The following is a 16,935-nucleotide window of genomic DNA, read 5'->3' on the forward strand; positions in this document are numbered from 1 at the left end:
CAGTTTTTCCCAATAGTATCGATGACAAAATTGTGGCCAGTGAAAATGCTGAGTGGCTATTAACACTCTGGGGTCGGCGGTCACGCCGACATGATCACCGCGTTTTTTTTCTAACCAGTGTGAAAGAGACTCAAAATACTCTGTCAATGTTGCACATACAATTAAGAGTTATACACCATTTTAATCTGTGGAATATTTTCTTTTATTTGTGTAAAAATAAAATGTTGTGCTTTTTGTAAAATAAAGAAAACTAACATGATGCGTGATCTCTCCTCTCCCTCTGAACGAAGTCCAATCTGATAGTTCTCAGAAAATGAACTGTAACTTATGAATACTAATGACAAAAAAAATGACACTTACGTCTAAAGAAACGCTGAAATGTCAGGTTTTAAATCGTGTAAGTCAAATCGAAAACAAACCTTCTGTGTTTATGTAATCTGTATGAAAAGAGAGCCATGTCAGAAGTCCGTGATTCAGCTCATTATCCGCTAATGCGGCCACGCCCACGGAGCGAGCGCTATTTAGACGCAAATTCAGTCAGTACATGCATACATCGTCTCAATCGTGTGTTTATTGTCTTGAAAAGTGTTTTGAATAGCCATAGTTAGCGATCTCTGGCCTCTGTTAGTTCGGTTAGTTCCTGGATTGCCTATTCTTCTTTAGTGCTCAGGCATTTGTGGACTAAAGGGGCAGAGCGCCCTCCAGCTGCAAGTATGAATTGAAAACACAGTATCCAGCACTCATAGTAATGACAATAAATCCTGAATATTACTCCTCTGTATAGAAAATTGACAAACATATGAGAATCCATCAATATTTCTCCAAATGTGCATGCTTTTAAGCTAAAAGCCTATATGAAATGCCATAGAGGTAACATAATTGTTCAGACACTTTGCATCACAGAAATACATGATATTTTAAAGTATATAATAGAATACCATTATTTTAAATTGTAATAATATTTCACAGTGTTGCTGTTTTTTTCTGTATGTTTGATATACACCATGAGCTTGAGACATGATCAATGTCTCACAGGTTTTTTTCACAGCCTACCTGACTGAAAGAGCTCATTATTATGCAAGTCATTTCAGGTCATTATTATGTGATTCTTTTGTCTTCTCAGGTGAGAATCACCAATTATTCACGATTATTCACGCCTCCACGCATACTGTGTTTCTTGACCAAAGATGTTTTAGAAAATTTAAATCTCTCTATTGTTTTATATGAACAAGCAGGCAGCATAATTTTTACCTCATTTTGAAGCAAAAACTCTAGTCTACAACCTCCAATAACCAGAAGTCTTGTGAACAAAGATTTAATATATTTTTTTTTATTTCAGTGACTTAAGTTTTTTGTTTTTTCAATAACCACGCATAAATGTTATTCCTTCAAAAACACAAACATGTACATACATGTTCCTCACATATTATTGTAGCCTAGTTTGTGCTGAATACATTGTAATGACACTTTTTCCATTAATATGTTTATGAACAACTGAAAAAAGCACAAATGTCAGGGCATGTCAAAACTTCGCCAGGGCCCCAAAAATCCTCAGACCCCTGAGGGTTAACTTTGGAAAACCACTAGCCACAGTGGCTGGTGAGCAAAAAAGTTAATGTCTGGTGGCATTTCAAGGGTTAGTTCATGCCAAAAACAACATTTCTGTCATTCATTCACCCTCATGTCATTCCAAACCTGTATGACTTTCTTTCATCTGTGGACTCATGTTGTTTTGGACCCTACTGACTTCCATTGTATAGACAAAAAGACATATCTTCTTTCGTGTTCTGCAGAAGAAAGCCATACAGGTTTGGAATGACGTCAAACCCTTGAGCTCCGCTCTCTGTGACACACATTTTCATGGCTGTGTTTAATGGGATTTCTTATTACCAGGAGTGGTGTTTTAATCTGTCTCATAAGGTTATAGTGGGCTTTCAGATTAACCACAATCTCAGCATCTTGACTCATCATGGTCTGGTTAGCACATTAGTTCTGCACAGGCTGGTGTTCTTGCTCCTGGCGCTTTCACACCAGAGCTTTTGGTGTGGACCTGAGTCCATTTCACACTCTTTTGGTTGTTGTGGAATCTGTTTTCAGAGCACCAGAGAACGGCACTAGTCCTCTTGAAAACTTAAGTTTCGACGCACTTAGCGTATACACACAGCCAAGTACACAGCCTTTCGAAGTAGAAAAAGCATACCGATAAGAATAAAAGGTGAATAGAAAAATTAAGTGTTTTTTCACACACTGCACCCTCTCTCTTTGTTAAAAACTTATCAATATTTCTTCACTTTGTTTCCCCATTATGACGGTAGTTGAACTGAAAGAGAAAACCGATCATAGAAGAAGTAAAGATTTATGCTAATGAGTGCCCCTTGTGGCCACACTAAGAATGCAGCGTACATGGATTGCATTATGATTTCCTTTGTTATACATTTCTGAACCCAGTAGTGCATGGAATTGTTCTTGGATAGCTACAAGCATGTGCATTAACCTAGTTGTGTAGATGATAAGCACTTCAGACATTTTGTTTACTGGAAACCAAGATCCTCACTGTATGACTCAATGCTGGAAAAGGTCTCACCTGGTCTAACACACATATGATGTCACACTTTGTCTTTCTGGGTCAGCCTCACCTCGGTTTTTTGCGGGTAAAAATAACATGCAGGGTCTGTTCTGCTAATATTTTCTTCATTTGGGACTCTTGAAGCTGTTTTGGCATAGATACACTGTTCATTTGGTAGAGCGCCAGCTACTGAGAGCACTGTGTGTTATAGAGAGAGAGAGAGAGCGAAAGGTGCCTAGCAGACTCCTCTAACAAAATCAGCCTTAAATGGTCACACGCTTTTCCTTGTTAACACGCACCCGTTACACACCCTGGAATGCGCTTTCTCTGCTGTACTTAAAATGCTGTGTGTTAATACCTGTTTGCTAATTCAAGCTTCTTGGGTGGGACACACTCGCACACACTTCCACTCTTTTAAACTTCAGACCTATTGGTTTGTCAGCAGATGATTTTAAGATGCACAGTTGTTTCTTTTTTAGGTTCCACAATTCTCATGCAGTGTTGTTATTGTTAGCTAAAACGATTAAAAATAGTTTCTAGTACTTGAAATAAAGCTGAAATAAAATTGAATATAAATTTTAGATTTAAAAAAAAAAAAGTCAATGAAAATTAGATTTGTTGTAAAAAACTAAAATAAATCAGTTTAAGTTGATGTACTAAAATTACTAAAACTAAAATAAATTAAAGCTAAATAGAAATAGTTTAAGAAAACAAAAAACACATAACAAAAACCTCAAATTAAACTTAAACTATAAAAATAAAAGCTAATTCAAAATATGAATAAATACTATAATGGTATATTAATAATATTAAAATAACACTGTTTTTATTTCTCAAGCATTTCCAGAGTTGTGTCCAGTTTATCATAGCTAACTAAAGCTATCAATCACCATAAAATACTTTGCATAAAATAAACATTAACTGGAAATTAATGTTAATTAAAAAAAAAAAAAAAAATGTTATTATTATTTTTTTATTTTTTTTATTATTTATAAATAAAAAAAAAAAAAAAAAAAAATAATATATATATATATATATATATATATATATATATATATATATATATATATATATATATATATATATATTAAGATGCACAGTTGTTTCTAAGTTATTTTATTTATTTTTTAAAAACTTGTAAAAATAAAAAAAATAATAATAACTATTTAGACATTAAAAAAACTAATAAAAATGACAAAAACAAAATTATTAAAACTAAAAAATGTAAACACAAAATAAATAAAACACAAAACATGAAAGTAAAAACGAATTCAAAATATTTATGAACAATAATAGTCAATCTCAGCAGTCGAGTTGTGTGTATGTGTGCACGCCCTAGTTCTCAGGAAAGCAAATTAGCAGCTCACACTCAATTAAAAGTAGGGCAAGTGTTCCAGCCTGAACATATTTTTGGTGTGCGTGTGGTACAGCTAGAGGACGTCCAGCACAAGCTGCCGTCAGAAGGAGTGTAGCCCAGTAACGGCGAGCTGTTTTTGGGTACAGTCACTTCGCATGTCCCTGAGGTCATGGAGGAAACCTGGTTCTCTATACTTATACTTGTGTTGCATGTCCTGTGGATGACAGAGAGGGTAAGATGTCGACTCTTTAGGGGGTTCTTGGGATGTGTTTTAAAACCTGGTGAACTGCCTGTGTGGATAGCAGCCTTTAGGGACGTTCTGAATGATGAAATGTTTTTAATTTGAAACACACATACAGTATGGTCCAAAATTCTGTCTAGGTAGGCAACTGTTTTGGTTATTAAATGTAGCTTTTGGAGTTACAATAAGTTAGAGTTATGGAAATCTGATTTTTAGGAGAAACTGCTAGTCCACCCCTTTGACTGTATGAGCTGTCATATTGAGACGTGTGCGTGCATGTGTTTATCCTTTTGCTAATCAAGCATTGGCATTGTGGGGGCTCTTCCCCCTCGCCTTTAACATATGGGCCATCTCTCTGGCTTGAAGTCAATGTGTGCGAGTTGATTTTTTGCCAAAGATGGACAAAGAGCACTCATTTTGGCTTTGTACATGCACTAGAAATAATATTAGTGTTCCAGATTTTGTGACTTTTGTGTTCTCAGTTATGTGGGGGAGAAGAGCCATACTGTCATTTGTAATATGAGTAACAATACAATATATAATGTAATTTTGTTATTATTATTTTCTCATAGGCAATGTGACTGGTTGGTTGACTGTAATGCTATAGTGTCTTTGTTGTTGTTACATTTTATGCACTGCCCAGCCCAACAAAAAAAGTCGCTGTTTGGATTTAAACAGGCAAATACTTAAGAGTCTATGAATGGATCATTATTGCTGTGATTATTATGTTTCTAGCATGTTATATGTTTGGGAACAGTTCTTTTAACCCTAATTGATGGAGTGTGTAGCTTTTAATTTCTTAAACAACCACGCAGGAAGACGTATCATGGCCATATTCCAGGAGGACAATGTCAAGATTCATCGGGCTCATATTGTGAAACAATAGTTGGGAGGGAACATGAATAATCATTTTCACACATGAACTGGCACTTCTGAGTCCAGACCTTAAATTCATTGAAAGTCTTTGGGAGGAGACTTTACAGAGTGCTCACCTCACCTCTCATTGTCCTCTTGATGGACATTTATTTCCATCAAGCGGTGCATCAATTTTTGGTCAAGATCTTGTATTGACAATGCAAGAGGTGAGCACTCTGTAAAGTCTCCTCCAGCACATCCCATACACTGTCATCCTGGAATATGGCCATGATACGTCTTCCTACATGGTTGTTTAAGAAATGAAAAGCTACACACTCCATCAATTAGGGTTAGAAGTACTTTTTGCCTAATTAAATCCAAACAGCGACGGGCAGTGTATTTCATCATTGATCAGTAGCTTGTGATGTTTTGAATGCTGATCCTCACCATGCTTCTTAGCTAGCTTAGGAGAACTCGGTTGATTGGTCCAGCATGGAACCTATTGAGCCGCCTTACTAGACAGCATTTTTGGGCATCGTTCATTAGGTTTTGAGATGCAGCTATCATGTTTTGAGTATTCCAATTAAGATTTCACATCACTTTTTAAGATTTTTGCACACCAAATAGGATTGAATTTGCTATAGTAATTCTCAAATATTGCAGTGATATTTGCAGCATTTTTGTGTTGTTTTGCAGTGAAACCAATAATCATTATTAGTAATTACATATTATTTATGTCATTTATGTAATTAGTATTATTTATGTAATTGGTACATTTTTTTGTGTGTATTTGCTGAAATAAATTGTGGATTCCTAAAGCCCAAATGCTCTGCACGGCTGTTCAATCCCTGCTCATTTTACGATGGAATACACTGCAATGAGCGATCAAGATGTTTGGTCTTATGTTGTTTGGAATTATGGATTTTGTGGAAATAAGACAAAAATGCCGCCGATAATGCGACATTTAGTTGAATTTGCATTTATTCTTGCAAATTGTGTGTAATGTGTTGAGTGTTAGAGATTAGTCTCAGGATGGGGTCCTGTGACTCAACTATGTGCTAAAGACAGAGGGAATTATGGGTGTCTTCAATCTGTCTCTTTCACTCCCTCCTTTGTTCTTTTCTTCCCTCTCGCTCATTTACTTTTTCTTTTCTCACTGTGAGGTTTCTTTGGTAAAGAGGATTGAGGTGGGCAGCAGTAATCTGTCTCATACATTCTTGCATTATGTCCTCCTGTAGAAGGCAGAAATCCATTCAGATTAGAGCTGAGAACAAAGGGCGGGTATAAACCCTCATCCCCCTTTACCAGCCACATCCCAGCAGAGAAAGACACGCACCCGAGGACACTGAGACGAGAGTGGATCTCAGTGGATTAAGAGAAGAGAATCAGGCTTTGATGACTATAAATCAGTGCTTAAAGGAATAGTTCAGTTATGAAAAATTATTTACGCACAATCATGGGTTTGAACCTGTATGATGTTGTTTTTTTCTGTGCAACACAAAATTACACTTTTTAAAGAATTTTCATGCAGCTCTTTTCCATACATAATAACAGGCAGAGTAACCAGAGGCTGTCAAGTTCCAATAATGATGCAAAAGCATCACAGAAGTATCATAAAAGCAGTGTTGTTATTGTTAAAGGATTAGTTCACTTTCAAATTAAATTTTCCTGATAATTTACTCACCCCCATGTCATCCAAGATGTTCATGTCTTTCTTTCTTCAGTCGAAAAGAAATTAAGGTTTTTGATGAAAACATTCCAGGATTATTCTCTTTATAGTGGACTTCAATGGAACCCAAACGGTTGAAGGTCAAAATGTCAGTTTCAGTGCAGCTTCAAAACGTTCTACACGATCCCAGACGAGGAATAAGAGTCTTATCTAGAGAAACCATCACTCATTTTCTAAAAAAAAAAAAAAAAAAGTTTTAACAATAAATGCTCATCTTGAACTCGCTCTCTTCTTCTTCTTCTCTATTTTAATTCCAGCAGTGTAGATGCTGCTAAGTGTATTACTGCCCTCCACAGGTCAAAGTTTGAACTAATTGTTATATACTTGCACTAGCATATTGAATATGACAATTTAGTTCAAACTTTGACCTGAGGAGGGCAGTAATACACTTAGCAGTGTCTACACTGCTGGAATTCAAATAGAGAAGAAGAAGAAGAGAGCTAGTTCAAGATGAGCATTTATGGTTAAAACGTATAAAAATATATATATATATATTTTTTTTTTTTAGAAAATGCACGATGGTTTCTCTAGATAAGACCCTTATTTCTCGTTTGGGATCGCTGTAAACTGTAATTTTGACCTTCAACCGTCTGGAGTCCATTCAAGTCCACTATATGGAGAAAAATCCTGGAATATTTTCATCAAAAAACTTAATTTATTTTCAACTGAAGAAAGAAAGACATGAACATCTTGAATGACATGGGGGTGAGTAAATTATCAGGAAATTTTAATTTGAAAGTGAACTAATCCTTTAACTAGAACTATTAAAAATGTTTTTTGTTAGTTGAAATAAAGCTGAAATTTAATAAAATCTAAATTTTAGAAAAAAAAAAACTTAAAATGCTTAAATGAGAAGTAGAAACTGAAATAACCAAAAAAAATTACTAAAACAGAAATAAATTCAAGCTATATATATATATATATATATATATATATATATATATATATATATATATATATATATATATATATATATAATATGTGTGTGTGTGTGTTGATGCCTTAAATACGTTAAATTCTGTTCCTCAAACAAAGCTATCGTATGGCTTCAGAACAAGGCTGGGCAATATTGCTAAATATTTTTGCAAACTCTGGCAATAATCAATATATATTGATATTTTTTTTCCCCAATGCTCTAAAAAAATATAAACCTTTTTTTTTTTTGCCCCACATGAAAAAGACATGATCTGGATAGAACAGCTTTTGTTACAAAGTATAAACAAATTATTTACTACAAAATAAAAACTAAAAAAAAAATAAAATAAATTAGACATAGTGACAAATTGCTGATTTTTATTAAATGAACACAAATGGAACATTTAAAATCATTTACTTAAAGGTACCAATGTAAAAAAAAATATGAAAATGATATCTTACTACAATCATCCTACAAAAAGTTGGAAAGTGAGTTCTTTGAAGAACAAGAAACACATGAAGACCAATAATACATTACACACTCCATAAAACAAGTGACAGGTCTGTTAGTTTGCATTTACACTTCAAGACTTAATGCACAGATCTATTCTGATATACAGGATCAAACTTTTCGTCTCGTTGGTTGCCATGGTCATCACTGTCAATCATCTAATTTTCGGATTCAGTCCTTAATTTAATTACAGTAGTCAATCCAGAAACTTTGCAGTGTGTGTAGCTAGCATGAGAAATAAAGCATTTAGTTAAACTGGGAATAGGTTATTAAAAAAAAGCGAGCAAAGAGCGTTCCCTTTAAAATCACTCAAGCTGTCAATCACTCCGGCGGGAGCTCACATCATTTGCCGTAATGATCACCGTTATGATCAATGTTTTCTACACTGCGCAATGAATTTCTTATTCACATCATGTTTACACATTGCTCTTCATAGAATGCTCACACTAATACACATGGGAGCGTTTGAAAGCAACATACTCATGAGACGTGAGTGAAATCAGTATATCGCCCAGCCCTACTTCCGAAAAATGTAGTGAACAAGTCATGTGGACCACTTTTATAGCACTTTTACTAGTTGCATTAAGAGCTGCCCAATGGTTCTTCACAATTTTCTACTCAACAGGAAAACAACATATTAGTTTGGAACTGCATGATAATGAAAAGCTTTCATGAGTAGCAAGGTCTGTCTGTTTTCATTGAATGTGTTTTGAGTATGCAGTACGTGATGTTTGAAGAACAGCATGACATCTGTTTTAATCTTTGGAGATCATCTCGTGACAGACCACCTCATGTTGTTATTGTTTTTATTTCTATCTCTGGATCTATCGTCCTGCGTGCGAATGCTTTAATTGGATGTGTCCTTTCAGATCTCGTGCATAATCTTTTCCTCTGTGGGGGCGACATTGTATCTAACATGCAGATATTTCAGTAGCACATGGTCTTTGTATACGTTCACATGTGCCTACAAAAAACTGTTCGTGAGTGCCGTTTGCAGCATCACTATCACTACTTATACTAACAGGTTGGGATTTGAACAAATTAGGCTGCATTTATACTGCATTTGTACATACATAGTAGTTAAGGCCACTTAATATAAAGTGGGACCTTTTTTTCTTTTCTGAAAAATGTATAAATCTAGTTTTAAAACTGATAGTACAGACTGGCATGGTGGCAAACACACACACACACTCAGTACTCAGAGAGGTATTCATATGCTTCCTGACCCAGAGGACGAGTCTTCCACTCCGTGAACACAGAAACGCTCTGTTCAGGTTCAAAACCAGCTTCACCAAATGCATAGCAGATTTTAGGGTGGGTTGAGTGTAATTACAGGAATACAGGTTAAGAAATAAAGGGAGGGATGGAATAAACAAAGAAGTACAAAATATCTTATATTTCTACTAAAATGAAGCTGCAAGTTTAGTAACATCAATTAGACACTAGTACTATTTACTTAGTAGTGTGTGTGCGGTATGCGATCTTGCGTGTGTGTGTGTGTGTGTGTGATTATAGGGCTGCAAGAGATAAAGGAAGCATCAGAGAGTCAGCGAGTGCTCAACTCAAAGGGCCACCCAGCAGGACACACTCATGCTTTTTATATTGTAGGGTCTGCCCTGGTAAGCACATGTACGATGCCGAGGTGTCTGGAGCATTCTATTTTAAGCATCAGTTTTGAATAAATATTTTATTTGTGAATAAACCAGTTGACTGTAACAATTTAAACAAAATATTTTATTTGTGAACTGAAGTTCAGCTGTTCTTTTTAATAGTCATCATATTTTCATCTGTCATCTAGCTCGGTAAACACTCCACAGTCATCATGAATCATTCATAGCGAATCATAACCGATCATATCCAGTCATAGCGCGATGGAGGCATTGCCTCCTCTCACTTGACTTTCCCCCATTTATTCTCAATTGCCCCTCACAAAACTCACTGCATGCTATAGGGGGTCTATAGGGGTCTATAGGTGCCGTAGAACGTCTTTTCAAAAGATGTAATATAAGTCTAAGGTGTCCCCTGAATGTGTCTGTGAAGTTTCAGCTCAAAATACCCTGTAGATTTTTTTAAATTAATTTTTTAACATCATCATTGGGGAGCATCATTAACTATGCACCGATTCAGGCTGCGGCCCCTTTAAATCTCTCGCTCCCTGCCCCCCGAGCTCTCGACTATAAGTGCAGTTATACAGTTCATAAACAAAGTTCACACAGCTATATAACCCTCAAATGGATCTTTACAAGATGTTCGTCATGCATGCTGCATGCATGCATCGATTCCTGTGAGTATAGTATTTATTTGGATGTTTACATTTGATTCTGTATGAGTTTGATGGTGCTCCGTGGCTAAAGCTAACATTACACACTGTTGGAGAGATTTGAAGTTGAAAAGAATGAAGTTGTGTTTATGAATTATACAGACTGCAAGTGTTTAAAAATGAAAATAGCGACGGCTCTTGTCTCCGCGAATACACTAAGAAAGGATGGTAACTTTAACCTCATTTAACAGTACATTAGCAACATGCTAACGAAACATTTATAAAGACAATTTACAAATATCACTAAAAATATCATGTAATCATGGATCATGTCAGTTATTATCGCTCCATCTGCCATTTTTCGCTATTGTTCTTGCTTACCTAGTCTGATGATTCAGCTGTGCACAGATCCAGACGTTAATACTGGCTGCCCTTGTCTAATGCCTTGAACATGGGCTGGCATATGCAAATATTGGGGTCATACATATTAATGATCCCGACTGTTACGTAACAGCCGGTGTTATGTTGAGATTCGCCTGTTCTTCGGAGGTCTTTTAAACAAATTGTAATCCACTTTTTGATGTCACGTTTTATAAAATTTGCACTGTTTTATTTTTGTTTATTATTTTCTCATCCAATTTTTTGAGGAGGCATTGCCTCCCTTACCTCCTCTTAGGAAACACCAATGATCTGTCTGTCTATCTCGGTCGGTCGGTCTATATCCCAATAGTGTGAGTTTGGGGCAGGGCTATCTGCTTGACCAGCCAAACCCAAATTATTATTTTTTAATTTCATTTGATGACTAGCAATTACATGCTTCACAGTATCACAGTAAATTAAGAGTCGCTATTCAAATATTACTAATTGCATGAATATATATGTAGCTATGAAACTGGTCTACTGCTGTGGTTTGTAGGAAACTTAATGGCCTAATAAAAACACATTAAAATCACTGCGATATTCATGATCAAATAATTAAATTTATCATAGTCATTGTATTTCCACTTGCTTGCTGAAGTTTGTAGGTCTTGAGTAGCATTAGGAGGGTCGTTGAGTTCACAGAAGCCCTCTCACTCTGGACCCACGTGTTTTAGTGGTCTGTGTTTATGCCCGTCTGAATACTTGCCATATTTTCCTCTTCAGTGGCACATAGCCATGAGAAATACACGTCGTCTTCACTATGGTACCCCTTCCCTGAGAGACAGAAATGAAGGGAGATATTACACTACCCCATTTCATTTGTGGATCATGTGTGTGAGGTTGTATTGTATGATGGGGTAACAAACGCTAGCGTGCACTCGCTCTCGCATTCACACAGGGCGGTGCCAGACTTTGGTCACATTTACACTCTAATCTGTTTGTCCTGTGTCACATCTCTCATGGCCTCATTCAGAAAGTAGGCCATTATCAGGAGAGCACTGCTGTATCACTGTCACACAGGCACAATGACTCACTTCCTGTCATGAAATTGCTGATACTAAATTTATATTTTTATTATTATTGCATGATCAACTTTAATTTATGGAGGTCATCAGGTAGTTATATTGTTATCATTTCGATAAATTAAATAGATGCTGGTCAGGATGCTTAAACAAACAGAGCAATGTTTTGATAGCGGCAGTGTTTAGACTTTTTGGAATAATCAACAAATGAATGGTTTGCTTGTAGTTGTCTCTGCATGTTAAGATGGAATAGGAGAAAACATTTTAACATTTAACAGACTATGCACTTCACCTTGGAACATTTGATGAATTTGGCTCCTGCTCACTAAGTGAACATGAGCACTATTGAGTTGTTATATTGAGTAAACTAGCTGAATGAGTGTTATTTAAGCTTTAATTTCATGCCATGAAATTAAAATGAAAATATTAGCTTTCATTCCTTTGATGTCTTCTATATGCTAGTGTGCTCCAAAAAGATCACAATTCACTTTTAGTAGATTTACACTTGTAAAATTACTTGTCTTTCTATTTTTTGAAAATGGACCAAGAATATGATGACTCATGTTCTGTGCCGGGTGTATAGAAATATGTATGTTTTTTGCAAAATATATTTTTTTTAATTTTGTAGGTTATATTAGGTTTGTTCAGTTTCATAGCACTTTATTTCCTACACAAAATGCTAAATGTAATTTAGGGTGCATTCACACTTGTTTGGTTCGATTAAAACGAACCCTGGTGCACCAAACAAGCAGACCGAGACCGCTGAAAAGATGGGTCTCGGTCCGCTTCCAAACGAACTCTGGTGCGGTTCGAATGATATATGAACGCAACACGGACCAAAGACATGTAAACGAACCAAAAACAGGAAGATGAGACCCTAAAAAGGACAGAATCCTCACACGTCGGTTTTTCTCGTCATAGTCGTGAGTTTGCCCATCACAGGCATCAGACGAGCGTCTCAGCAGATCGTTTGTGTGTGACGGATGGATTCCCGCCGCTGTTTTGACTCCTTTACACATTTTATAAGCTCTTCACGAGTTCCCAGCAGGCCAAAATACTATCATATGCAGGCTACACACACACAACGAGCACATTTACCTCAGCACACAGCATTGTTTTGGATGTTCGGTAAGATCCGTCTGAAATTAGGCAATACGTCATAAATCCGACCAATCACGTTGTGAATGTACCCCTGTGCCTTTAGGTTCGGTATCTTTTGGTTCAGTGATAAAATTGCCAATCTGAACGTTAATCGGACCAGGACTAAATGTTTTTTTTTTTCTTCTTTGGTCCGGACCAAATGAACCAAACGAACCGAACTACAAGTGTGAACACACCCATAGACAACAAAATACTAGACACAAATAGTACATTAAAGGCATGTCTTTGACAGCCATCTCTCTCTGTCACAAAAGTTTTAGAGTTTTTGTGGCAGCTCATGCTAGTACACGCTAAAAATTGCAGCTATTAGCTTACTGTTTTCTGTAAGCTAAGAACCGAAAGCCTTAGGAAAACAAGCTTGTTTTTGTTCCTCAACTATTTCATCCATCTCACAGTTCAGAGAAACTCTTCCCCTCATCTCGTTCTGTCACTGTTTCTGCCACGCTAATTAAAACGCCCTGACTGCTAACCCAATTTGACTCTCCATGACCAAATTGAGTTAGCTCACATTTCAAACGGATCTTAGCTCTATTTTTCTCTTCCTGCAAATTCAGCGGCTTCAAACATATTTCTCCTCTCAGAAGTTGTTGACGCAGCGACGGAGATGACAGAGAGCTCAGTATATGAAACTAAACACTGCGACTGCCAAATCGATTCTCCCACAGACACGTGTTGATCCGTGAGCCGAGTGAGTGTTATGGAGCGTGTTTGTCAAATGTAGTGAGCGCTCTGGGATGGATAAGGGTGTGTGAGTGCTGCCATATGGAATGTGGAGTATTTAGAGCTCAAATTCCCCACATCAGGTCAGTAAGGTCAGCCTGGAGGTCAGAGGTCAAAAGCTTTGACCTTGTGAAGTGAGATGAAGGATAGTGATATTCCCTTCGTGTTCGGCCACACACACTCTATCATTCTCATGCTTACTGGTTTGCAGTAATTCAGTATTTTAGTTGTATTCTGAGTCTTTGCAAATGTACACACACTTACACACTATCACAAACAAGCACATGCATAATTTTATATACTTTATGTTCACGACATTCCAAAACCAGTGAATACCGAAGTCTCTTCGGATTCCATGCTTGACTTTCCCATGACAAATCCCTTTAGGACAACCCACCCATCTCTCTCTCTCTCTCTCTCTCTCTCTCTCTCTCTCTCTCTCTCTCTTTGTGTCTGGCTCTTTCTCATTCTCCTTCCCAATGGATTTTTTTTGTGTGCAGTGTTTGTGTGCAGTTTGTTTGGGAACTGTGTGTTTTTTTTGTGGGTGTGTGTGATTCTCTGCTCTCTGTCATACTCAGAGTCTGAAATCCAGTCACACAATGACACCTACACAGATATCACCACAACACAACACAGCTGTATCTGTCCGTCTGTCTGCTGATTTGTTTATCCTTCTCAGCTCCACTAAATATAGCTATTTATACAACAGCATTCAGCGTTCTAATAGTTCTAGTGGTTAATCTATTGGCACTTTTTAGGGCATTCTAATAGTTCTAGGGCCCTATTTGAACGATCTAAGCGCATGGTGTAAAACGCACTGCGCAAGCGCACTTAGGGCTTTGTCCAAATCCACTTTTGCTAGTTTAATGATGGGAAAAATTGTCGGTGCGCCTGGCACATGGTCCAAAATGGTTGTTCTTATTCTCTTAATGAGTCATGGGTGTGTTTTGGGCGTAACACGCAATAAACCAATCAGAGTCTCACCAGCTGCCAGCCAGTTGCCAGTTGCGCTCGCGCCATGATGTAATAAACATAGTGTATGCGTGTTGTGCATCCACCTATAGGCACATATTACTAACGCACTCTTTAAATAACAAAAAAATATTGCACCATTGACTTTAGACCAGGTTTCAGTTGGTCAATGGTGCAGTCAATTTCAGTTGCCTCAAAATAGCAACACGCCAACAATGCACCTGAACACACCTCGTTTTCAGACCAGCACGCCCGTGTACAAATGGGCACAAATGCATTTTGCTATTTAAACAACATGGCGCAGGACATGAAAATGATAACTGTGTCAGGCTGAAACTAGCAAAACACGCTTGCATCACGCCTGGCGCCACATTGCACCGGATGTATGATAGGGCCCCTAGTGTTTTATCTATTAGTACTTTTTAGTGCATTCTAATAGTTCCAGTGTTTTATACTTTTACGGCATTCTAAGGACCTGTTTACACTAGTGAGTTTTTGTTTTAAAACAGTATTAAAAACGATCCTCGTCTACACTAGCGTTTCCACAGCATTTCAGAAATGATCTCCGTCTACACTACACAGCCAAAAACGCATGTCACATGACTTTTCATGCACACTGGGCATGCACGTACAAGCGTAAACAGTTGCCTCTTGCACATGTAGGTAGCTGCAGTTTTTAAAAAAATGCAGTGTTTAACTGCACATAGACTGCTAAAAATTACAACAAAGCCAGCACAAATTGCAGTTCAGTCTCAATGTTATTGTTTTCACGGTCGTCAAGGATACGCACAGCGAACGTGGGCAGCCACGCCATCGTTTTCAAAAGTCTCTGTTTTGGTACATTTATACTGAAACGCAACCTAAAATGAGGTCTGCAGCGTTTTCCAAAAATCTCTGTTTTCGAAAATGCTGGTGTAGTGTAAATGACAGGCGTAACCATAGCAAAACTTATGTGTTTCAAAACAAAAACACACTAGTGTAAACGGGGCCTAATAGTTTTAGTGTTTAATCTGTTGGTACTTTTTAGTGAATTCTAATAGTTGTAGTGTTTTATACTTTTACGGCATTCTAATAGTTCTAGTGTTTAATCTATTGCTACCTTTTATGGCATTCTAAAGCCGACCTCACTCCAGGAACTAGGGACTTTGGGTGTTTTGACCGCAGGGACCAGAATAAAGTTTTGGGTAAAAATTTCCCCCTCAGAAAGTCCCTGCTCACAGGGTAGTACTTTTTCAATGTTCAGGAGCTTTCAGGGGTGGGACTTGAGTGCTGGAAATGCTGATTGGTTGAGTTAACACAGCATTTTATTTCAACCACCATTTTTAAAAGTCTGTTGGGGTGCGTGCAGTAAGAGTGGGTTGCTATTCGAATCAACATTGGAGTTTAAAAAATACGACAGATAGACCGACAACAAGGTTCAGGCTTTATTAAGCTTATATGCGGAGGACAAAATCCAGCGGGAACCGGAAAGTCCCGAAAAAAAGTTCCTGGGACAAATTGTTCTGGGTAATTTTGATGGAAATTAGGCTAGGTGCTTTTCCACTGCATGGTTCGGTACGGCTCGCTTTGGCGCTTATCCATTGCATGGTACGGCTCGGTACGGCTCGCTTAAATAGTACCACCTCAGTTGAGGTTCCAAGCATGCCGTACCGATACTAAAATGTGACATGTAAACACTGCAGATCACTGATTGGTCAGAGATAATAGCAGCATCCACAGAGACAGGCATCGACACTACCAGCGTTGGATTTGCGACACGAGACGCCTAGTCAGCAACAGACACCTTTAGCACAACCTTTTTAAACGATTTTCTTTAAATGGCCGTCATATGCAACTTGAAAAAAGAAATGTCTGTTAGTAGACAAGGTGGCGACACAACTATAACAATCAGTCTATAATTCCACCCACTTTGTAGCAGTACTAAACTGCAGTGGAAAAGAAAACCAAATCAAGCAAAGCTAGCCAAGTCATGCCATGCCGAGGCGAGTCGTACCACGCAGTGGAAAAGCGCCATAATAGTTCTAGTGTTTAATCCACTGGTACTTTTTACGGCATCTGACCAAACTCTTCTGTTGGCAAATAAAAAACACACAAATTGTGATTGTGGTATTGTTCGATTATCTGTCATAACACTAACATATTTACTGTCAGCATATGTAAACATTTACTCGCAGTCTTACATGTGATTTTGGATGGCTTCAGTTGT

General features: G+C 37.4%; 1 protein-coding gene across 3 annotated transcripts in view; it reads left to right on the forward strand.

The window, feature by feature from the left end:
- Positions 1-16,935, forward strand: part of LOC125259568 (rho GTPase-activating protein 39-like) — a 97,686-nt gene that overhangs the window by 48,717 nt on the left and 32,034 nt on the right. The window lies entirely within an intron of this gene.

The sequence above is a fragment of the Megalobrama amblycephala genome, linkage group LG24 (assembly GCF_018812025.1).
Source record: "Megalobrama amblycephala isolate DHTTF-2021 linkage group LG24, ASM1881202v1, whole genome shotgun sequence".
NCBI classification, from domain to species: Eukaryota; Metazoa; Chordata; class Actinopteri; order Cypriniformes; family Xenocyprididae; genus Megalobrama; species Megalobrama amblycephala.